This window comes from Furipterus horrens, unplaced genomic scaffold (genome assembly GCF_987537825.1).
Source record: "Furipterus horrens unplaced genomic scaffold, mFurHor1.1.pri manual_scaffold_6, whole genome shotgun sequence".
In the NCBI taxonomy this organism is placed as follows: domain Eukaryota; kingdom Metazoa; phylum Chordata; class Mammalia; order Chiroptera; family Furipteridae; genus Furipterus; species Furipterus horrens.
Genome location: NW_028327176.1, coordinates 183,232,307 through 183,247,692, shown reverse-complemented (window position 1 = coordinate 183,247,692; position 15,386 = coordinate 183,232,307). Strand labels below are relative to the sequence as shown.

The window sequence follows — 15,386 nt, the reverse complement described above, 5'->3', positions numbered from 1 at the left end:
TGTGCAACTGAATTCACTCCTTAACAAGAATGAAAATAGATGACCAACGGAATCATGTTCCTAATACAGATATTTTGTTATAAAGCTCCTTCCTGAGCTACATTAAAATTTTGAATTTATAAATTGGCAAGAAGAAAAATTAATAAATACATACAGTATTTGACATATACAATTAAAAACAAATTCTTCATAACCAAACACCACTAACAACTATGTGTAAGTCTTCAAGTTCCATCAGAAGAAGGAAAATAACAACATCTTTTTTTCTTGATGAGTAGAACTTGGTAAAGGTATGTCATTAAAACAATTGATTTAAGTGTCTTCAAGAAGAAGCTTCTTTTTAAATTTTATTATTTGGTCTTCTGAAAACAATGCATAAGAAAGTCCTTCAATTCAAGTGGAATTAATTTTTTGAAAAAACAACTCACAACAACAGTATTAATGAAACATAGAACATTTTTACTGAAGAGACTGAAGAACTTTGGATGCCTATGAACAGACTGGCCCAAAAGTTCCTTTGCTCAAGCGTGGATGAAGCATAAAGGGGGGAAGCCAAGATTTGAGGTTCTGGTGACGTTTCCGAGGAATAATCACTATTGTTTTACACACACACACACACACAAATATATATAATATATATATCGTCGGCAGCCGTCCGTCTTGAGAGACGATGGTGTAGCTTCTTAAGAGTCTATCTGCACCGCCGAGAATGGCTGTGCAGTCCGACTCGGGAGTGACACGGTAAATATATATATTGCCCTGGCTGGTTTGGCTCAGTGGATTGAGCATCGGCCTGCGAGCTAAGTGTCGCTGGTTCGATCTTCCAGTCAGGGCACATCAGAGAAGGAAAACTCTGACTCCAAAAAACCTCCGCTGCCTTGCGGCATACCTCTTCAGGGGAAAGGCTAAGGGAGTAAACCCCGACAGAAAATCCGGAGCCGGAGTCCCTAAGGCGGTTTGACGTTGTAGTCAACACCGGCAACTCCTGCGGCGCACCTGAAGCCAAGCTGTATTGACTCCGTCTTTCCCTTGGACCCTTCAGCTGCGAAGAGAGGGGGGGGTCTGCTGCATGGGCAACAGCAGACCCTCCATATCACCCTGCCCAGGCTCTGTAGCTTCAGCTTCACTGGAGAGGACACTCCAGCGTCATCGCAAGATGTCGATTCAACACGGGAGGAGACAGATACCGTGTCACTCCCGAGTCGGACTGCACAGCCATTCTCGGCGGTGCAGATAGACTCTTAAGAAGCTACACCATCGTCTCTCGAGACGGACGGCTGCCAACAATACATATATATATATATATATATATATATATATATATATATATATATATATATATACATGAGCCTTGGGCCAATGTAGGGCCTGAATAACGGGACGTGGAGAGCAAAGAAAGTGAGTAAAATATATGTAAGGAACTTGAAGAGCAGGGAGAGAAGACACCTGTGAGCAAGAATTAGCATGTTAACCCATGGCTCCTGGGGCAGCAGCTTTTCCCCACGCTTCTCTGAGATTCTTTCTCTTGACTTTTTGTTCTTCCTTTTTCTTATTTTTCCTCTTTCAATAGCAGCTGTTTCTGCATTATTATTATCCTGAGAAAGTCTATATTTGTTAGTTACAAAAATAAGCAATGACCCATATTAAGAGATCCAAGAGAAATATGAAAGCAGAAAATTACAACAAGGAGGAGAAGACGTGGCGAAAAGGGAACCTGTGTGCACTGCTGGTGGGAATGCCAGCTGATGCAGCCACTGGGGAAAACTGTGTGGAGGATCCTTGGGAAATTAAAAATGGAACTGCCTTATGACGCAATGATCCCACTTCTGGGTATTCATCCAAAGGAAATGAAAGCAGGATAGTGAAGAGATATCTGCACCCCCATATTCATTGAAGCATTATTCATAAAGGCCAAGGTATAAAAACAACCTAAGTATCCATCAGTGGATGAAGGGATAAAGAAGAATAAATATGATTCAGCCTTTAAAAAAAGAAAGAAATCTTGTCATATACAACATGGATGAAACTAGAGGACATTATGCTAAGTGAAATAAGCTGAACAGAGAGAGGCAGATACTGCATGGTATCACTTATATGTGGAATCTTACAAAACAAATGAACAAAAAAAAAAACACTGAACTCATACAAACAGAGTAGAGTAGTGGCTACCGTGGGCTTGAGAGGTGGGGAGAAAGGGTGGAAGAAATGAGGAGAGCTTGGTCAAAGGGTGCAGACTTTCGGTTATAAGATGAGTCAAGTCTGAGCATCTAACGTACAACATGGTGACCATCATTGATAAGACTCTATCTATGGTATAATTCACATTTGGTGAGAGTAGAACTTGAATGTTCTCACACACACACACAAAAAAAAGATAAATACGTGAGGCTCTGGGTGTGGTAACCAATGCAGTGGGGGATCCTTTCACAGTGTGTATGTATATCAAATCATCACATTATACACTTCGAGCATTTTAGTTTCATTTGTCCATTACACGTCAATACAGCTGAGAAAAATAAAATAAAACAAGCAGTAGCTGAGAGGGAGTTAATGTTATGTATCCTTCCTTTAGTCACATTTTTCTCTCAGTACACCTGGCAGCCACCTCAGACCAACTCTCTTCACTGAGCTTCAGACCCATATGCCCTCTGGCCCAGTCCACCTAGACTTGACTGCCTCAGACTCTTCAAGACAGATGTATCTCAAACATAACTGGCCATTTTCTTCCCTCATCGATCTGTTCTTACTCACTACCCCACCATGAAACCTAAGAGGTGGGTGTTATTCTAGACTCTACCCTATTCCCCATCAAACCCCAAAGACACATGCACATACCAATCAAGTCAGTTATTTCAAAAATCTTTTCCAAGGCAAAATCAATTCTGCTCTGGGCCCATTGTCACTACCCTACCCCATACCATCTTCCCCGCAGATTACTGCAATAGTTCATTAAGCCCTGCCCTGCCTCCAGCCTTCTCCTGCCAATCATTCACACCACGCTGCCAGTGATTTTTCTAAAATCACACACCATGGTGCCACTATCTTACTTTAATATTCTGATGGTCCTGAAAGCTCTAAGGATAAACTCTAAAATGCCTTAAGACAGCTTACAAAGCTGTTCTTGATCAGCCCTTACTGGTTTTTCTAGTCTCATCTCTCACTACTCTAAGTCCCACCCAAATTCTAGCTGTGTCCTTCTGTTCAGACAAACCATGCTCCTCACCTCCAGGACTTCACACATGCCCTACTTTCTTGTGGGAACACAAGTTCCCTACTCTTGGCCCAACTGACTCCTATTCAGCTTTCAGGTGCCTCAGTCCCGATACCCATTCTTCTAGGGAATCTTTTCTGTCCCTCCAATAATGCCTAGACTTGTTCTGTCACAGGGCTTACTACACCAGACTTGAATTGCTTGTCTCAATCCCAGATCACTTTAGGTTGACAAAGGATAGACTAGATCTCTCTCATTTATCACCATCTATCCTGTGCCCCATACATTCTCAAGCATGTAGTACAGCTCAACGAGTATTTGTTATCTGAATAAAATGGAGTTGCTAAAGCGCTGCGTTGCCCCCACCCACCCTCTCACAATCCCATCTATGGAGCACAGACCTTTTGAAGGGCAGACTGAAGTTCTCTAGAGGAAGTAATGATGGAGAAGATGATTATCCTGAACAAAGCAATGGCCACTACACCCCAGGACCCCAAAACTGAGTACCATGAAATCAGCTGAAAGAGAGAGACAGACAGAGAGAGAGAGAGAGAGATCTGCTCTTCAGCACTGGGTAGAGCCAGACATAAGCATAAAGGAGCATCCCTTCACAGATGCAAGGTGGCAAGAAGTAAGAAGTCAGATCCTGTATTACCCATGAATTAACTCCACTACTATTTGTATTCTGAGGTCTTGTTGTTTTTCTAATATGAGTGCATTTTACGATTGTCCCCAAATAAAAACTCACATATTCTAATTATTTTAAAGCTTATTCTTTATAGAGATGCTTGCCTGAATTTAGATGTTATTTTCCTCTCTAACATTTTGGTTCTATATGTACTTTTTAATACAGCTCATTCCACTAATTATGCTTTGTTTTCATAGTATTTTAACTTTTTTGAACTTCTTTGACTTTTCAGAAGTTCAATCCCACAAGGTGATTAATAACTTCCTTAATTCATCTCCCTGCTCACCTCTATCACCAAAGAACAGGTTGAGCTGAGAATATAGTGGGTCCATTTTATTATTTTACATAGAAAATTAAAATTAATTTAAATGAATTATTAACAACATCAAAGTTTTTGTCAGGGAGGAAGCATATCTTGACCAAGGGGTTTCCTGCACAATAGACGATGTGGGCTGTTTGGTGACTGACAATCAAATATAAGTGTGCGACTTATGGACTCATGGTTGAAGATATAGACTCAAAATATTTGATTCTGTCACATTAAATAAACCTGAACATCACTGTACCTCAATAATGCAGTTCTGTGATACAAATTTATAGTATTGTTGTCGTTTTTTTACTACTTTTTAACTGTGGAATCAGAAGTTGTACTTGAACTGTGGTTTCCAACTATTTCCGTCTCTCGCTGGCACATTTCAAAGTGCTCCTCAAGCTTGCAACGCACAGAAGTGGGCACACAGATTTACTTCAGGGACAAAAGAAATTCAGTATATATGACATGAACTCTTATTCTGTGATTTTTTTAAATAAATGAGCTCAATAAAGACAATATTCTGGGGGGCAAATGCATTAAAATGAAGGAGACTTTTGTGAGGTTAGACCAAAAGCCAAGTATGAACACTAGTAAAAGGTATATTCCATTAAGGAATAAAAACTTAACATTTCTTAAAGCACATATGGGCATTTAACTAACTTCAGATTTTTAAGGCATGCAAATAAAAATGAATTCTCAAATTAGATAAATTAACTCTCCAATGTTTAAGTACGTACAAATAAGAACCAATTTTAGCTAATCTATCTGAAGTCTCAGTGGAGGTTTCCAACAAAATAATGTTTTATTTTTAAAGTCTTATTCTTTTATACCTGCTTGGCTACTTCTATAGTCTTTTATTAAAGGTTCTCATTGAACATTTGTGTAAAATTAACTAGCATTTATTAGAATTCGAAGTATCCAGGGAGACGTATGTAAACAGTTTAAGGTGCCAAATAAGATGTCAAAATCCATATATCTTTGTACTTCTAAGTATCAATTTGTATATACAGGGTGTAAAATACAGCTCTAAATTTGATATGAAAGGATAGGAACCTACCCATATTTGGTCAAGAGGTATCTGCAACTTTTTAGTTTTATCAGCAAATAGTTATATTTTTCTTCAGACATTAACGTACAGAAAACATGTCAAAACATAGCTCTGAGTCTCAGCAGTGAAAAGATAATAAGGATGTGCTCAGGAATTTTCAAAGCACTGGTCTATAAACCAGTAACTGCCTGCCTTGAGTGGGACCCTCCAGCAGACGTTTCTTCTCAGCTTGGTCATTTCCTACTGAAGCACAACTCCTGTCTGGGAGGCGCCGCATGGACAGTCTGACCAAAATGCTCTCTACTAAGAAAACTGACCCTTTGGGTACAGAACATGATATGGCAGGTTCTGTGCTATATGTGGATTATTTTATATAATCCAGTAACTTAATGAGGAAGAAATTATATTCATCTCCATTTGACAGATGTAAACTTATGATAAAAGCTATAAAACCTGTTCGAAGCCACACAGTAAGTTCGTGGCAGAGACGGCCTGTGAAGCAAGGTCTCCCTCATTCCAGGGGTTAAATTCCTATGGTTTCTAACAATCTGCAAACGTGGAAGGCCCACCTTGCCCCAAAGGGCAAGGTCTTCTTCACTCAGGACCTGTAACTACTTTCCAGAGGCAATAATTGTCTACAACTAGTTGACCCCTGAGTGTTCTGGTTCTTAAGACGCTCGTGCATAAGGAAGTAAAAAGTAAGGAATTAACAGAGTCAGTGTTATTGCCTTCTCTTTAACATATCTGCAAGACCAGTATTGTGCAAGGCCAAACCAAGATTGAATTCATTGGGCAATACATTTTGACTTAGATCACAAGGATGAAATGAAATGTCCAAGTCTCTTGGACATGATTGTACAGAGGAGCAGAAGTCTTGCTCTCCCTTGCACACTGAGTAAAACATTGGCCTCCTGCAGGATTCACATCTACTCAAACCCCCGACTTACAAGTAATGTTCTATCCTGGTCACACCACATACATTTATTTACTGTGATCAACGAGGAAAGTGTTATGGGAGTTGTCTGGTAAAACAGAAGAACTGATCTAAACATTAATGAAGTTAGGGCCCACTAGCAAAAAATACAAGGAAGACTGGTAGGAAATTTGTTGTGGAAATGAGAGTGCAAAAGATTTTTTTAATGAAAATGAGAATGTATGATTTTCATTTAAAAAAGTGAAGGATTAAAAATATCCAAAGTTAAGCCAAAAAAAACTCATACCAAAATATGCACTAATCACCTCTGAGTAGTAAAGTAGGCGAGTCAGTGAGATGTGAAGAAGCTTGAAATAGCTTTGCCAAATTCTTAGGACTAGAGGAGGAAGGGGAGGTCAAAGATTCTGGTGGCTTGTGCCAGGGTGGCTTAAAAATTATTCTTAATATTAATCAGAAAGAGGACCTGATTGGGGAAGGAGTAGAAAGAAGAGGTGTGGAACAATTTAAAGCATGTTGTATTTGGGATTTCAATAGCACACAAAGTATCCAACAGGCTATTCTGAAGCTAGGAATCAAGTCAAAACGAAGTTGGAGATCATATGATTCAGAAATTCCACTCCTGGGTATATGCTCAAAAGAATCACAAGCAGAGACTCAAACAGATATTTGTAGAGCCATGTTCATAACAGCACTAATCACTACAGTCAGCAGGTGGCAACAACCCAAGTGTCCATTAACAGAGAGATGATAACCTGTGGTACATACGTCGAATGGAATTTTATTCAGCCTTAAAAAGAAATAAAATTCTGACACATGTTAAAACATGGGTGAACTCTGAAGATCTCATCCTAAGTAAAATAAGTCAGACACAAAAGGACAAATACCGTATGATTTCACTTACATGAAACACTTAGAGTAGCTAAATTCATAGAGACAGAAAGTAGAAAAGCGGTTACCAAGAGTTGTGGGGAAGGGGAACTGGAACACTATTGTCCGATGAGTACAATTTCCATTTGGGATGATGAAAAGAAGTTCTGGAAATGGACAGTGGTGATGATCACCCAACAATGTGAAGATACACAAAAATTATTAAAAGGGTACATTTTGTCTTGCCTATGTTACCACAATTTTTAAAAAACCAAGTGGGAAGTATAGGAAGCACCTAGATGAGGCAGGGCAGGAAAAGGACTCCAAGTTGTGCATTTGCAATCAGCCTGGGTAGGTTCTCTTCTGTGTGACTGGGCCGCAGGACCGGGCAGGGGTTGTCCATGGACCAGGGCCATGGGAGGTGACTTTAGCCCTTTGTCTCGTCTCCGCCTCATAGCCAACAAGTTAGGTTACTGTAATTCCCGTATTACAGAAGCAAAAACTGAGACTTCAGGGGATTCGCTAACTGGCCCGAGGCTACTCGGCTAGTAGATGGCAGAGGCAAATTAATTTCTGGGTCTGTCTCCTTCTCAAGTCCTTGTTCCTCTAAGCACACGACAGCAGGGTTGGAGCATGGGGAAGAACTCCATAATTATTGAACCAGAATGCCTAAACATTGTTATACTTGGAACTACAATGAGAATATAATTCCTTAATGTAATTGCAGTATCATATCATTGGGAAGGCATTTCAGAAGCAGCAGTAAAATTATTTCCAGAACCGAATACTCCCGTGATTAAAGACTCGAGAAATGAACCACATGAAATATGTTCATCAGTAGATAATGACATAACATTATCAGAGCCTTCCTGGAAAACCATTCAGCACATTCCAGCACAAAATTGAGAAAGAGAAAGCAGAAAGCAAGGTGTTGATGAAGTAAGGAAGAAATTCACATTCTGTGAAAGAACAATGATGGTATTATGTTTGGAAATACATTTTGACTCAGATATTAAAGTGAATATCCTCTGATTTATATCCAGCATAATGAGCCAAACAAAATGAAGCAGAATTTGGCTGTCTCACAGACCACATTCCTAAAAATCCAGTGAGGACATTCAGGGTGCCACGGTTTGAACTATTTCACAACCACATCTGCACATAATGGCAACACAAATAAAAACAGCATGACAATAATAATGCCCAAACTCTATTTTCACAGCTAAGTCAACTCTAGTAACAACACCACCTTCCACTGGCATTTTACCTTTACTTTGACATGAAACAAAAATATTGCTGGCATCAAAGTATATTTTTAAAGAAAAACAACTTAAAGGAATTCTAGGAAGGATAATGATCCTGGAGAGCTCCTTTTACTCAATGAAAATGAGGTAGAGAAAAAATGCTCTTGACCCCTTGCCCTTGCCAGACCCCAGTCTGCTAACAATCTTGGCCAGGGTGATGACATGATCCCTTTCCTTGTCCAGCCTCACTTACCAGCTGCAAAGCCACAACTGTTCTAAGTACCTGGCATAGGGTCAAACTGACAGCTGCACTCAAGGAAAACATAATGCCATTGGTGCCCACCATCTCGTTGCAATACCTGAGACAAGAACCACTTTCCAGATGCCTCTTAGGGCTCAAACAAATAGTAAGTGCTGTTCCACAGCCCGAGAGCGGGCTTTGTGGGACAACGGGTAAGCATCAAATAAAGGAGAGCAGACTGACAATGCGTGTCATGAGTTCGATACCAGGTAGCGTTCGGCTCACCTCTCGACCCCTCTTTTGCTCTGATCAATTGTTTGCCGAGGATTCTCCAAGCTTTCTGCCTACCTGAATTCATTTAAAGTCCAAACCCTGGTGTTCGATAACAGTAGAAATAACTTCAAACTGTCCTTGTCCAAAGCGGAAGAAGCAGGTAAGAGGAAGACGGTCTGGCGATCAGAGCAAGAGGGTAAAGCTCAGAGACCCTGAGCAGAGCCGTGTTTCCTGCCCCAGATCCCGAAAACAGGGAATAAGGACCTTGTCCTACCCTCCTGCTCCTGGGTCACTGCAGGGCTGCAGGAGAGGGTGGGAAAGCCGTGTGTCCTAAGACCTGTGGTGTGGAATGTGTGTGCCCTCAAGCTGCCACACCTGAATGCTCCCTTGTGGATTTTTAACCACCTAACTGTTAAATACGGGGCTTCGTTCATCTTCAGAAGCCCTCCAAATTAACACATTAGGCAAAGATCGTCTCAGGCATCCTGGTAAAAGTAATGAAGGAAGATGCAGGAATTTCTTATACAACGGTCTCCCAGCACGGTTTAACACATGAGTTTGGTCTCGCTTCTTCCTTAAAAAAAGTTTAAGTCCTCTTCAAAAGCGAGGAAATAAACCAAAGGATAGTCTGTCAGACTTAGAAATAACTGCTAGCGTACCTTTTCAGCTTGAATAACACCTTCTCTTGTATAGCCAATGAGCCTTAACAGGATGGTCTTTTGATCAAATAAAACCTATGCATAAGGAGAACTGTTCTGTATTTAGTGACTTGTTTGCATGGTAAACTTAAGCCAAAGCAGCGTAGATAATCTCATGCATTTTGCAGCCCTCACGGTTGGCGGGTTGTTTCTTCAACACATGCTGCCTGGAGAAGAGCTATGTAAACATTAGGTGCTCGGGAAGTGAAGGGGTGGGCGGCAGAGTGGTTTGCAAATCTGCACAGGCTGGGCACCCAGACAGCTCAGGTCTAGGGGCCCTACTGTCCTGCGGGGACGATTCTCTCAGAGGGGCCATGTCAGAGTGCTAGGAAGGCGTTTTCTCATTTCTCAAGGGTGTTCGGGCTCCTCAGTTTATATGTTTGTCCACACCCCATTCTAGGTGAGGAGAGCAAGAGAGCCTGGAAAAATCTAGAATCTCCTTTTCTTCCCCTCTCCAGAACTAGACTCAGGAGGCCTGGCCAGCGTGGCTTGATTAGTTGGAGCGTCATCCTGTGCGCTGAAAGGTGGCAGGTTCAACCCTTGATCGGGGCAAATACCTAGGTTGTGGGTTTGGTCCCTGGTCGGGACGAATACAGGAGGCAATGGACTGATGTCTCTGTCTCTCTCTCCCTCTTCTCTTTCTAACATCAACAAATGTATCGTCCTTGAGCAAGGAGTTTTTAAAAAAGAACTATCCTCAGGAATGAAAATGACCTAACTGTGTGGCCTCAACAAGCTGTCTGACATCTTGGCCCCAGGTCCTCCTCCGTAAAAGGAACAGGAAGAATTCGCTCATTGCCAGGAGCCTTTCTAGACCTAAACTTCAATTATCCCTTTTTTCTTCCTTTCCTGAGGCCCACATTTCTTCATCTGGCTTCTTGGGATGCCATATTGGCATTTCTTTTACTGATTCCAGAGTGTTTACCTCCCCTTGTGGCCCTGCACTGAATGGAAGGAACACAGGCACATATAGGGAATGTCACAGTGCCAGGGTCACTGACTTGTGCCCGAGTCCCGGCCTCCATGTGATCCTGGGTGAGCCAAGCAACTTCTCTGGGCCTTCTGATACCTCCCTCATGGCTACTACATGGCCCAGAGAGACAATATATGTAAATGCTTCATCAACCATAAAACTTTGTGTCAATAGAAGGTATTACTATTGACAAATATACGGCCATTAATACAAATGAGACCTGTATATACTGATATGGAAAAATCTTCAATATACAGGGTGGGGCTATAGTAGGTTTACAGGTGTTCATGTGAAAAATAATACAATATTTAATAAATAATAATACAAAATAAATTGTATTTCTTGTACTCACAACTGTAAACTTTCTTTTTTGAGCCCCCCCTACATCACATTCAATGAGAAAAGCGGGGCATAGAATAAGGTATAGTGTATAGTGCCCTTCTGTTACCAAAATATACATACTTATTATGTAATTTTTGGAGGAAATATTAATAGTGCTCATCTCTCAAGAAAAGGAGTGTGGATTTTGGCACAGGACAAGAAGTTACTAACTTTTCATCATGTACCATCTTGTACCGTTTAATACTTACCCATGTGCATTAGCTTTTTTATTTTTTTGAATAATCAAAAGAATATTATAGAATTTTGTAAACAACTCCAGCCCAGCACCAACAATGCTCATTTCTTTTCTGGCTCTGCTACCATTGTCCCCTCCGGTGGTTATTTCTCTCTCCTCTGAAATCCTGGGACTAGGCAATAAACTTAACCACCAGGATCCTGTTAACAAGCAAGAGAAAATCACTACATTTTTCTACTAAAGAATAGGAAAAGGGCTGAGTGTGAGCTGTGTTTTTCAATCTTCAGATACCGCAGCAAAGAACAAGTAGCAGACACCCAAACAGCAGGCAGAGACGCGTCTGATTCTGCTCCTGTCACAGAGCCGTCCTATGTATCTGTGACTCCCCTCCTGGCAGGCACCCGTGTGGTCCACTGACCCCCACCTTATTCCTGAGGGGCCCTTACCCTTTATCCCAGGCCTGGTAGGGTAGAAGGAGGCCCACGGGGTGCCTGGGTCTGGCCCAGTGCATGGGAACAACCCCATTTCCCCTTAGCCAGCAGGACTAACTCCAGCCAACTCTGTGCCCCGCTCTTCTTGCCAGGAAACCTAGCAGGACAAGGAGGAGCCAGCAGTGGTCAGGTAGTACCCCTCACTTCCAGTGCTCATTTTATTCTATTTTAAAATTAATTAATTAATTTTTAGAGAGAAGGGAAGGGAGAGAGAAAGAGAGGGAGAGAACCATTGATGTGAGGGAGAATCATCAAGCGGTTGCCTCTCGCATGTGCCTTAACCGGGGACCGAACTCACAACCCAGGCATGTGCCCTGAATGGGACTTGAACCAGTGACCTTTTGCTCTCCGGGATGATGCCTCAATGGTCAGGCTGCAGGGTCCCTTTAAGAAGCACGGTTCCCCTTAAGGAAGGCAGGAGAACACTGGCTAACAGAACACATGGGCCCCGCAGTCTGACTCGCTGGGTTCCGGACTGGTTTTGCTCTCAGTTTCCTCATCTGTATGAGAGTAATGAGTGTGCTGATCCCTAGAATTTTGTGGAGGATTAAATGAGATGATGCACTGAAACTCTGTAACACAGAGCCTGGTACAGGGCGAGGACTCATCAAACGTTAATCATAATTATTAATAGATACTATTAAATCTCCGGCCCAGGAGAGCCCAGATTTGTGGAGACAGCAGACGAACACCACCACCCTCAAACCAATCTATAATAACCTCTCATTTTCTTAGTAGTCAAGCAATCCTTTTTGACCCTTAAGCAATTCTCTTCAAATCATGTAACTTGCCAGGCTACATTTATGCAGTCAAGTGTAAATCATCCAAAATACTTCACCTTGCCCAAAAAATTCACCCCAGTCAGCATAAGCCTAACTGTCAGATCTGGAAACTATTTGAACACTTGAGAAAGCACACAAAAATGTAAGAAAATAGCCATTCATTCAAGCCTCTTTACGAAACACATGCAAACACCTTTATAAACAAGTGAGAATCCCAGCCTAACGGTCCAGGAATGTGGGGAAGTCACACAGGCCTCTGTGATTACAGCTAAACACTGGATGACCCGCAAGCATGGACAACAGGGCGGGGCAGGGGAGAGCAATGGGGGGACATGGGACAACTGCAACAGAACAGCAACTTTTTAAAAAAACTAACCACTGACATGACAAAAACAGTCATAAAATAATAACCACCTTTAAAAAAAAGTCACTTCTGGGCTTTAAAGTGAGCATGGCTGCCTCTGTTATCCAGGAAGATAGGGACAAAAGCCATTTTATAATCCGAAGCAAGCTGGAAACTCTGAAGCCAACCTAAACTCTAAATCCCGATTCAAGCTACCTGAATTATCCCAACTGCTTACAAATGAGAACAGGAAAGAGGGACTGTTTTTATTTAACAGAATATATATTTCAAGTGATAAATTTGGTATAATTACCTTTCTGAAATCTGTTCTCTATTGATTAATAATTTCATGCCAGTCCAAATTCCCATTTTGAAGTGGCAATTATAGAGGTCATTATAAAGGTGGGTTTTGTTTTGTTTTGTTTTGTTTTCTAATTTACAAAATGCTAGGCTAGTTTGGAAGCAGAGCCCACTCTTTGGGAATGTTATCCTAGAAAGAGATTATATTTTTGGTATCACTATCAAAGGCTTAGCAAGAAAGAAGACGGGACTGTTTAGACTCACCCCACTCTAAGAAAATGTCCACTCCAATAATTTATACATCCAACAGGTTTTAAACAGTGTTTGCCTCTAATTGCATACCAGGAAAGTTAAACACTACACTTTCTTTTTTAAACATATTTTTTAAGTAAGAGAAGTCTCATTAAAATTTTTGCAAAAAGAAGTGAAGTAACAGCCAAAAAAAAAGAAAAAAGAAAAAGAAGAAAATTCACTTATTCAAGGAATTTTGAGTCTCTACTCTATGCACGAAGCTCTAAACTTGATATATGAAGAGTTCCAAGGATACACTATCACTGCTCTCCAAAGCTTGACATTCTTCATAGGTAAAGAAGCATAAGGGGGAGGTAGACAGCCATAGAGATATTTGGAGAATTCTGACTTTATTCTTTTGGTTTTGTACGAGAGATGTTAACTAATTTTCAGGTGCTGGTAATGTGAAAAAAATCTATGTTTAAGAAGTAAAAGGTAAAGATCAATTCAGAAGAAACATAATGAAACGTTAAGGTGTTTGTTCTACTTAGCTTCAGAGCAGGAAGCTATCCTAGAGGAAACTTAATAAGAGCCAATAGGAGGTGATAATGACGGTGACTCTTTACAGAGCACCGGCAGTAAGTTAAGCATGATCTCTATTTACTACAGCAGTCCCTCTCTATATTGTGGTTCACTTATCGCGGCCTCACTGTATCACGGGATATTTTAAATATTATATTTAATTATTTATCACAGATTTTTTGCTATATCGTGGGATTTTGTGGTACTGTACAGTATCTCAGTCTAGCAAGGTAGGAATCACTGTGCCATTTCTAATTGAGGACATAGAAGATTGGAGACATCAGGTACGGAAGATAACAATGGGGTGTGTGGCTCACTATGCTGTCCTCGTCTCTGGACGAGCGCCCTACGCAGAGGGGAGTCCGTGGGATCACTTCTGAAATGTGGCTCTGCCTCATGACGACAGCCATTTGGTTTAGGGGTTTGTCTTTGACCAAAGCTGAATCAATCGAGTCCTTCCCTAATATTTGTTAACTGGAAGAATGTCACAGGTTGTTTCCAGCCCTGCTTCCCACCTTTGGGGAAATGCAGGGTTACAGAGAGCAAGAAGCTGGCCCACAGAGGGGAGTGGAGGCAAGGCTAGGCTCCGGACAGGCTCAGAGTCACGGGACCCATAGTCACGGAGGTCTGGCCACACTCTGAGCCAAGACACTCAAACACCCTTCCGCCAAAATTCATTCCCCAGCCCACCCCACCCCTACTCCAAAACTAGTCTGAATTGCATTTTGGTCACTTGAAATAAAAAGTCCTAATACACAGAATAATTTTTCTAAGACTATATAGTTGATAAGCATAATAATGATAACTAATATTTCTGTGGCAACTTATAGTTTGTAAAGCAAGTCCTCATGTAATAATCACTTTTTACTAGCTACATTTTATAAATTGTGACAAAATATGATCCAGGTTTAAAATGCAAAAATGCACTGAGGGTAAAGAATAGTTGTTCTATCATCTATATCATAAGTCATGAAAGTTGAAAAATAGGTGGAAAAAAAAAGGAGAAGTTAATGAATATAACCCCTACTGGATCTACTAAAATATAAGCAGGTACAAAGCAGATAACCCCATAATGACTACTCCTGTAAAGATTTTCACAGAAGAATGCTACTGGCCTTGGCCACAATGCTCATTTGGTTGGAGCGTACAACCAAAGGTTGCAGGTTCAATCCATGGTCAGGGCACATACCTGAGTTGTGGGTTTGATCCCTAGTTGAGGTTCATACAGGAGGCAACCAATCAATGTTTTGATCCCTCTCTCTCTCTCTCTCTCTCTCTCTCTCTCTCTCTCTTGCTCCTTTCCCTCCCTCCATCCCTTCCTCTCTCTCCCTTTCCCTCTATCCCTCTCCCTCTATCTCTAAAATCAATAAACATATCCTCAGGTGAGGATTAAGAAAAAAGAATGCTATAGTAACCTGACTCATACACTTTTTTATAATACTTCACTTCACTTAGTTGGTTTGAAAAAAGGAACAAATCTCCACCAAGTCTTGCAGAAATAAATGAATCTGATCTGTTATCTTAGTTAATGGTTCAGTCTTTGTATTCCTTTCATTTCAAATATACTATGAAGTTTTAAATGACTTCATA

The 15,386-nt window shown here is 41.1% G+C and overlaps 1 protein-coding gene across 2 annotated transcripts in view; it reads right to left on the bottom strand.

Annotated features, from left to right (window-relative positions):
* ESR1 (estrogen receptor 1) overlaps nt 1-15,386 on the bottom strand; it is a 219,508-nt gene that overhangs the window by 156,120 nt on the left and 48,002 nt on the right. The gene's annotated exons all lie outside the window — the stretch shown is intronic.